This window comes from Leptonychotes weddellii, chromosome 3 (assembly GCF_054177405.1).
Source record: "Leptonychotes weddellii isolate Sample4059 chromosome 3, ASM5417740v2, whole genome shotgun sequence".
Taxonomy (NCBI): Eukaryota; Metazoa; Chordata; class Mammalia; order Carnivora; family Phocidae; genus Leptonychotes; species Leptonychotes weddellii.
In genome coordinates this window covers 17,379,765-17,388,640 of record NC_138371.1, presented here as the reverse complement: position 1 = coordinate 17,388,640, position 8,876 = coordinate 17,379,765, and the positions used below count along the sequence as shown (strand labels likewise).

The 8,876-nt window shown below is 48.4% G+C and overlaps 1 long non-coding RNA gene across 2 annotated transcripts in view; it reads left to right on the top strand.

Annotated features, from left to right (window-relative positions):
- LOC145720461 (uncharacterized) overlaps positions 1 to 8,870 on the top strand; it is a 10,025-nt gene extending 1,155 nt beyond the window's left edge. The window contains exons 1-3 of one of the 2 annotated variants that reach the window (XR_014143384.1): positions 2,226 to 2,325; positions 2,522 to 2,601; positions 8,496 to 8,870. This is a non-coding gene — a long non-coding RNA (uncharacterized LOC145720461). Of the gene's footprint in view, positions 1 to 2,225; positions 2,326 to 2,521; positions 2,602 to 8,495 lie in introns of those variants that run through there. The other variant, XR_014143385.1, reaches the window with a different exon arrangement.
- Positions 8,871 to 8,876: the final 6 nt, after the last annotated feature.

Sequence of the window (8,876 nt, the reverse complement as noted above, 5' to 3'; positions counted from 1 at the left end):
GGGGGGGGCGGGTACCAAACGGCTCTTGGCTCTTCGGGAGCTGCGCAGAGTTCCCTGTGGTTGTAGTTGAGGGGTCCCGGGGGTGTGGCCTGGAACTAGTCTGGGTAGGTACACAAGGGGATGCAGAGGCACCAGGTGCCAAGGTCAGGCGATTGACCTACCTGAGGACAATGTGGGTCCTCAGAGGGTTTTAAAAGGAAAAGAGCAAGATCAAATTCACACTTTGGGAAGATTGTTCTGGGAGCAGAGTGGAGGATGGTTTGAGGGGGGAAAGACTTGAGGCAGAGATGATTTAGACTCTCCCTCTGCCCCTCCCCCACCGCTTGTGCACGCGCGCGCTCTCTCTCTCTCAAATAAAAAAATCTTTATAGACACATTTAATCTGCATGACAACACTATGCAGCAGGTGCTTCATTAGCCCCGTTTTACAGATGATGAAACTGAGGCCCCGTGAGACTGAATAACTTGCCCAAGGTCTGCAGTCCAGCTCCAGAATCCACAGCTCTTGCGTGCATATTGCAGTAGTTTAGGTGAGAGAGAATAAAGTGTTGCCTAACGCTGTCAGTGAAGATGGTGAAGAGGAGATAATCAAGAGAGATGCTAAAGACATAACCTCATTTGAGGGGCGTGCAAGGGGCGGGCCGTTTCCGGTTGGCCAGATGCCCGGCTAGGAGGGTGGGGCAGGAAATCCAAGAGACAGGTTTTCTACCTGCTGAGCTTGCAGCACCTGTGGGACTTCAGGGGAAACGTCAGGAGATGGCTGCATGAGGAATCTGAGCTGCAAAGAGAAGTTTAGGAGGGAGGTCAGGCGCTGAAGGTGTGGGAGACCCCGGCACTTATTGGGTGGTGGCTGAAGCCAAGGGAGCAGGTGGGCTGGCCTGGGGAGGGCAGGGAGAGAAGAGGACCAATGCAGAGCCCCAAGGAACATCCAGATTTGAGGAATGAATGGAGTACTAAAGCCACAAAATGAGACTAAGTTTCAGGAGAAATAAGAAGAGAATGAAGTCAGTGGGATTAAATGCTGCAGAGGTCAAATGAGACTTGAATAATAACCATTTCACCATAAATACAGTTACAAGGCATACAGCAGACCGGAAAAAAATATTTTAACATAATTGACAACTGTGAGATAGTATGAGTAGATAGGGTAACAGGCCCTTTTATAAAGCACCAATGGGAGAATAAATTGATACAGTCTTTTACTGAAGCATAGTTGATACACAATGTTATATTAATTTCAGGTATACAACACAGTGACTGGACAATTCTGTACATTATGCCATGCTCACCGCAATAAGTGCAGTCAGCATAAACTGGTACAGCCTTATTAAAATTTAAATGTGCACAGATATGACCCAGCAAAATTACACTTAAGCCACACAATCATACAAGTTCCCAAAGACCTGCATCCAAAGATGCTCGTAGCAAGACTTAAATATTCATCCATAAGGTAATTATCGGATCAATCATGATACATCCGCACCATGGACTAGTATGTTGTCACCGAAAAGAGTAAGGTGCATCTACATGCATGCCCATGACAGCGTGTTAAGGTGCAGAATGACATAACCAGTTCAATATCATTTGTTTTAGGGGGAAAAGGAAGGAAAACATGTCCGTATATGCGTGGAGGGGGGGGGAGGTCTGGAAAGATGGACACAAGATATGTGAGAATCTAAGGATGGAAAGGAGTCCTTCCAGTTCAACTTTAGACGCTTTTGAGGTGTCTGTATTCTTTACAGTATGCAAGCTTTGTTGTCGCAACTGTAAAGCCGCTTTATTTAAGAGAAGGGCTTATTGGATGTCGCGGCCTGAGGTCGTCAGTCATGTTGGCAAGAGCTGTTTCAGCAGAGCAATGGGAAGGGAGCTAGCTACGGTGGGCTGAGCGGTGAACGAGGGGAGGCAAGGTGGAAGCAGCCCCTTTCTCTAGAAGTCCAACCGTGAGGAGGGCGCTGGGGGCGTAGTAGCGGGAGGGGTCCTGAAACAGAGGGAGGGTGAGGGCGACATGAGCAAGCTCAGGGAAGGAGACGGCGGGTGGGGCAGAAGGGCTAGGAGGCAGGACCCTCAAGGATGTGAGAGGCAGGGTGTCCCGGAGTCAGGGCAGGAATTCACCAGAAAGAGAAGGAGGGACGCTTCCCACGCTGACCCTAGAAGGAAGGAAGAGAGTGTGCAACAAGTGCAGGCAAGTCTGCTCACCGGGAGCTGGGGTGGACTGTATCTTCCTTGTAAAGAAGGAGGTGCATGTTCGAAACGCTCCGAGACGGAGGTTGACCAGCCACACCTCCCCCCTCAGACTGGCAGGCTCCTCCAGAAGCCCTTAGACAGGTAGGCGTGAAAATCCCCAGTGCCCATCACAGAATCTCCAGGTGGGCGGATCCTTGGCCTGGAGTCAGAGTCCCAGGACAGACCTCATTGCTCCTCGGAGGGGACGCCTCCTGGTGGGCCTCCTGGAATTCACCCTGGTGACCCCAGGTCAGACGTTTCCCTATAAAGTCTGCTTCTCTTTTTTCCTGCCCAAAAGCGCTGACTGGTCCCAAGCCCCGAGACACAGAGGAGATCAGCCCCTCCAACGACAGCAGCAGCTGTCAAAGCAAACAGCAGGTAAGTGAGCTGTTCGGTGTTAGGGCCTCCAGGGCCCCGCGTCTGTTGGAACTTCAGTCTCCTCTCTGAGTCCCCTGAGAACTGACGTGTTGAACTGCAGAAACGTAGAGCTAAAGAGAACAAAGTCTTGGGGCGCCTGGGTGGCTCAGTCGTTAAGCGTCTGCCTTCGGATCAGGTCATGATCCCAGGGTCCTGGGATCAAGCCCCACATGGGGGTCCTGCTCAGCAGGAAGCCTGCTTCTCCCTCTCCCACTCCCCCTGCTTGTGTTCCCTCTCTCGCTGTGTCTCTCTCTGTCAAATAAATAAAATCTTAAAAAAATAATAAAATAAAAAATAAAGAGAACAAAGTCTTCACTTAGACAGCATGGCACAAAAGAACTTTCTGCAGTCCTGGGGAGTGTTCTCGATCTGCACTGTCCAGTATGGTAGCCACTCGTCACGTGTGGCCCTTGAACCCTTGAAAGGCGACTGGTATGACTGAGGAACTACATTTTTCGTTCTATTTCAACTAAATTTAAGTAGCTACATATGCCTAGTGGCCATCGTAGAACAATTGCCTCATTTTCTGACAGACCACATCAAGGCCCGGAGAGAATTGACTTGTCCGAGCTTATCCTGACCATAAGCAGCAGAACTAGCCAGTTCTTTATTCACCCCACCATCCACATGCAGGTGGTCGGTTCAGGGGAAACGAAATCAACCTAATGAAAATCAAGAAGTGAGCCGGTGGGGAAATGTCAAATCTGGGCTCCCCTTTCTACACCTTTTTATTCCATTGTCTGGGACAGAGAGGTTCCTAACCGAGCTCAGAAAGCTGAGACTAGGATCCAGGCCCTTGTTACAGTGGACAGAATACAGGATTTGAGGTCAGGTAAAAACATTTCTTAAAAACTGTTTAAAACCCATTTCCTTGTGTCACTCTGATGAGGTTGCTTAACTCCCAGAGTCTGGTTTCCTCATTCAGAAAGTGCACACTTCACGGCTTTGTTGTGAGGATTAAATATGTACAAATTCTTTTTTTTCAAGATTTTATTTTTAAGTAATCTCTACACCCAACGTGGGGCTCAAACTCACAACCCCAAGATCAAGAGTTGCCTGCTCCCCCAACTGAGCCAGCCAGGCATCCCTAAGTGCAAGAATTCTGAAAAGCTCTTTTCGCAGAAGCTGGACCCAAGTAGGCACCCAACGTTACAGTTAGTGTGACGGTTGTTATTCACGCCAGAGCCGATGAAGATGTACATCAAAGTGAGCCCGGAAAGCCGACCCGCTGCTTTTCCTTCCTTGGGGGGTGTAGTGGGACAGACGTCATGACGCTAGTTAACAAACTGTTCCAGAAATGAAGATCACCACGACAGACGCTAACATCATGCTTGCTCTAAGTCTTAAGCGCTTTACGGGTAATCCCTCATTTGATCCTCAGCACAACCCGACGAGTTAGATGCTATCACTGGCCTCATTGTACAGATGAGTAAACTGAGACTTGGAAAGGGAAAGTCACTGGCCCCGAGCTGCGTGGCTTGCTGAGTCCTTACCCGCTGCTTTCCTGGGCCTCTCTCTGTATAACAAGCCTCTGTCTGGTTTTAGCATCGCCTGGCCAGGAGTCACGGCATTCTTCTCCAAGCATGGGAAAGAGAGAAGTGACAAAGAACGGTTGCAAGGTTCTTCCCTAGGGGTAGGCAAGTTTGTTGCAGGCTTCAAGCACTCTGCGGGCCCTGGGATGCAGGGACAAGAGGCGAAGTGGAGAAGCCAGAGGTATGGTTTGCTGGGGTGGGGGCTTGGGAGGGAGCCGTGAATTAGTGGTCACTGTTCTGCCTGTATTTATCCTTGCCACTGTAATCAATAGCAAAGGTGACAAAAATACATTCTTAGTGTCACTCAACACTGCTTTCAAAAATGTGTTTGGATTTGGATAAGATGCGAATTTTTCCCAAAAGGCTTTCTTTCCAAATTAGATGGTCTTGGCTCCAAAGGTGGCCAGCTACTGCAGACCCAATCCCAAGTGTACAGGTCAAGAAAGAAGAGCAATGCCCCTCAGAGGGGCCCCTGGGCGGAGCAGATGGTTGGGCAGGGAGGTGAATGATAAGAGAAGTGAGTGGAGCCCCCACTTGGGGGTGGGGGTTCTCAAAGGGATGTGACATGGAGAAGGGATCTGTGAGGCTTCAAAGCCTCCGGGGTGAATGGGGGGGGACAGGGGGCATTAGGTCCAGGCGCACCAGAACCTCAAGTTCCATCTCTGTCATCTTCATGAGCTGCTCTCCTTTGAGATGGGAGAGATGTTCAAGAGCAGGAGGGCGGCTGGCTCCCAAGCAGGGGGCAACCCGAGGCAGCTGGGGTGTGGGGAGAGTCAGACAAGGCAGCTGAAAGAGCCAGGGACTGCTGAGACCAGGGCAAAGATGAGAGAAATCCATGCCATCCTGGGCAAACCACTGCCTTTGCGTGGGCCTCAGTTTGCTCAACTGTGAAATGGAAAGATTGGCTAGAAAACACCACAGGTCCCTTACCAGTATGGAACTCTGCCAGTTCAGAAAATGACTCGTGATCCAAGAGCTGCCGTGAGAATTAATTATTCAAGTTATCAAAAGCATCCAGCAGCCTCAGAACTCCACCCTAGAATTGAGCAATCTAATCCACCGCTCACTTCCTCCACTCTCTTAACCACCACCACCCTGTCAGTCAGGCACATCTGCCCTCCTGGATGTGTCCTACAGGTGAAAGTCCCAGACTTCTGGTAAGTCTTGGAACACCCACCCTTCTCACCTTCCAGAATTCTCTGTTCTCTGTCCCCCTTGACACCCAGCCTCCATTGATCCCAGACATCTCTCCCGGCCCTGGGGTGGGCTTCATTCCTCTTAAGGCCTCCCTATCCCCAAAGGGAGAGCTCCTGCCCCTCTTCCTTACACCTCTCTCTGATAACCACTTAGGGCAACTTTCTGGCCAGCCCCTTCCCTTCCTGACTCAGCCAGTTCTCCTGCTTTGGCTCGGATGGGGTCTGAGGAAAGGCCAGACATTGTCTAGTCCCTCCTGCTCTACATTAAATGCAAATATGTGTGGATTATATTCATAGAAAGAATGCTAGAATTGTATTAAAATGACTGAATTTTCTATTGTTATTGAAAAGATTGCCTTCAATGTTCGGGATCTTGTAAATGTCTCCGTTGTATAGCATTTTCATAAAATAAATTAGAATCATCCATGGCATTTCTGAATGGCCGTGAGTCATTAAGGGTCTGGCCATTTCACTCAATGAGGGAATCTCCTGCTTGTTCACCGAGAACATGACCAGGGGGTCAGTAGGAATCAGCCAGTTCAAGGGTGTTTGGCTAATCATTTCTGCAAGGGCAGTCTCTTGCATTCTGGGCCTACAGAATAGGTAAGAAAGCAACACACAAAATATCAAACAATAGGAGTAAACTGTATACAGTCTGACTTCATGAGATCTCAAAAACTTAGCTTACAAATATATTTTAAATATGCTTAGTATATGAGGTATGATTTTTTTTTTTTTCAAATGAAGCAGGTCAGTAGACTGTAAGTAGCACATGGAGCCACGCACACCTACATGGAATCCCGGTTGCAGCATTTGTAGGTTCTGTGACCATGGGCTGGTGTCTGAGCCCCTCTGTGCCTGTCTTCTCACCTGCACAAAGCAGACCCTTCCCTTAGTTTCTCCCTTTCACTGTCAACGCATCCTTCCTAGAGATTGGTAAACTGAAAAACCCACAAGCATCCACAAAGCATTATCCCCTCCAGTGACTGGAGGTCACTGCCCTGGCCTGCTTCTCTTGCCCGAGTTCTCCATCTCCCGTCCTGACTTGCAGGGTCTCCCTCTGGACCCTTAAGCTGGTCCCTCGTGCCTGGGAGTGGGAGCTCCCCGTGTACCCCCCAGCCCATCTCCCGCACAGCTGAGCACTGGATATTCCAGAATGAGGACTTATCAGTGAAGTATGCTTGGCTGCAGCTATCCCCTGATAGGGCAGTTTCTGCCACCACCCCAGCCCTGCCTTCTCACACTGTAAAAGTCACCCATTTCCAGTGTACAACTAGTGGTTCTTAGTACATGCACAAAGTTATACAATCCTCACCACTGTCTAATTCCTGAACACTTTCATCAGCCTGAAAAGAAACCCCCCCTCCAGGGCCTGGCGACCCCTGATCTACTTTCTGTCTCTACTGATTTGCCTATTCTGGACATTTCACCTACATGGACTCCTACAGTATGAAGCCTTTTATGTCTGGCTTTTTTTTTTTTTTTTTTTTTTTTTTTTTTGCCTGGAATAATGTTTTCAAGCTTCACCCACGTTATAGCATATATCGGTCCTTCATTCCTGTTGTTGGTTGAATAATAGTCCATTGTATGTGTATGCTTCCATTAGTTTCTCCACTTATCGGGTTGAGGCGCATTTGGATTGTTTCCACTTTGGGACTATTACACTGTTGTGAACATTTGTGTACAAGTCTTTGTGTGGACATCACTCTCCAATTCTCTTGGGTACATATCTAGAAGTGAAATTGCTGGGTCATTGGTAACTATGTTTAACTCCCAAACCGTTCTCCAAAGTAGCTTCACCATTGGTACATTCCCACAAGCAATGTACGAGAGGTCCAGTTCTCCACATCCTTGTCAATCGCGTTACTGTCCCTCTCGTTTTATGATGATGATCCTACTGAGTATTGAAGTAATTCTGGAGACTTGTTACTTGATGTTTTTCTCTTTAACGCTGGTTCCATTTTGAGGTGGGTTACTGACTTGCATATGGTCCCAGGATGGTCATACCTTGTGATAAAGAAATGGCAACAACGGTAATAGATCTGGTGGTTCACAAGGAACTCATTTGGGAGCTGGTTTACTTTAATTTACTTCCTCTCTGAAAACTGGGTAAATATTTCAGAGTGACTGCAGCTTCCCCCAGAAGCAGACTTTGGGCTATCCCCGTAACAAGGGCAGAGCCAACAGAAGCGGGCTTACCTGGACGTAGTCTGGGGGTGCTGGGGAGTCAGGGATGGATGAAGGCACTCACTGGCAGGACACAAAGTGTCCCCACCGGAATTGAAAAGCCACCAAAACAAGGATAGTGTGTCTCCACCTGTCTCCACCTGTCTCCTCTGCTTCCTGCTGCCTCTCCTTGGGCTGGGAGCACCCTGGTTTTCTCTGCTCACCTCCACATGGCAGAACATGGCTGCTCGGAGCTCCCAAGACAGTCCGTTACATTTCCACCTGCTTGGAGAATCAGTCAGCCACCCACTTAGGATTTTTAATATATTTTTTTCAAACTGCACAAATACTCCCACAGCAGGTCTTTTGCATCCTGAAAGAAAAACGCTGGGCTGTAAATAAGCTTTCTTCTAGCTCCAATATCCTTCAGCTGTATGCTGTTACCGCTAAATCTATTTTTCCACACACTTCTTTTAAAGACTTTCAGAAAGTGGGACAAAGGGGTTCCTCCCTCAGCTTTCTAGTCAAACCTCCATCTTTTTCTAGCAATCAAACCCAACTGGATTGCCTGCTTAATACCCCACATCAAGAACCGAATGGCACCTCATATTTCTGACATTAAATTCAGCCTCAATAGCCAGAGATGCTCACCACTGAAGAATCCAAGACATGTTCTGTAGGGATTGTTTGCAGGGAAGTTTCAACAATGTTTTGGGTGATGGTGATGTCATGGAAAATGCTCAGAACCTCTCTGGTTTTGAGGGAACTATACGCTTTGTGCAATGTGCCATTTATCACTAAATGTGGCTCATAACCTAGAGCCACGACTATTTCTTAATGTGAAAGTTGCTTCCGTGTAATATACAAGCCAAGGCAAAGAATCCCGTCCGAGGTTCATGGGCAAATAGGCTAGAATCGGGGGAGAGATTATTGTGCAGTAACTCTCATCTCTCTTCTCTAGGCCAGGATTTAAGTTTGCCTCCAATATGGAAGACACTGACTGGGACACTTACAGCTTTGAAGATTTCTTCGGTGAAAATTACAGTTACAGCACAGAACTGCCCTTTATTCCAGCAGACTCTGCCCCATGCAGGCCAGAATCCCTGGAAATCAACAAGTATGCAGTGGTGGTCATCTATGCCCTGATCTTCATGCTGAATCTGCTGGGAAACTCCCTAGTGATAGTGGTTGTCTTATATAGTCGGATCAGCCAGTCTGTCACTGACGTCTACCTGCTGAACCTGGCCATAGCCGACCTGCTCTTCGCCCTGACCTTGCCTCTCTGGGCTGCCTCCAAGGCAAAGGGCTGGATCTTTGGCACACCCCTGTGCAAGGTGGTCTC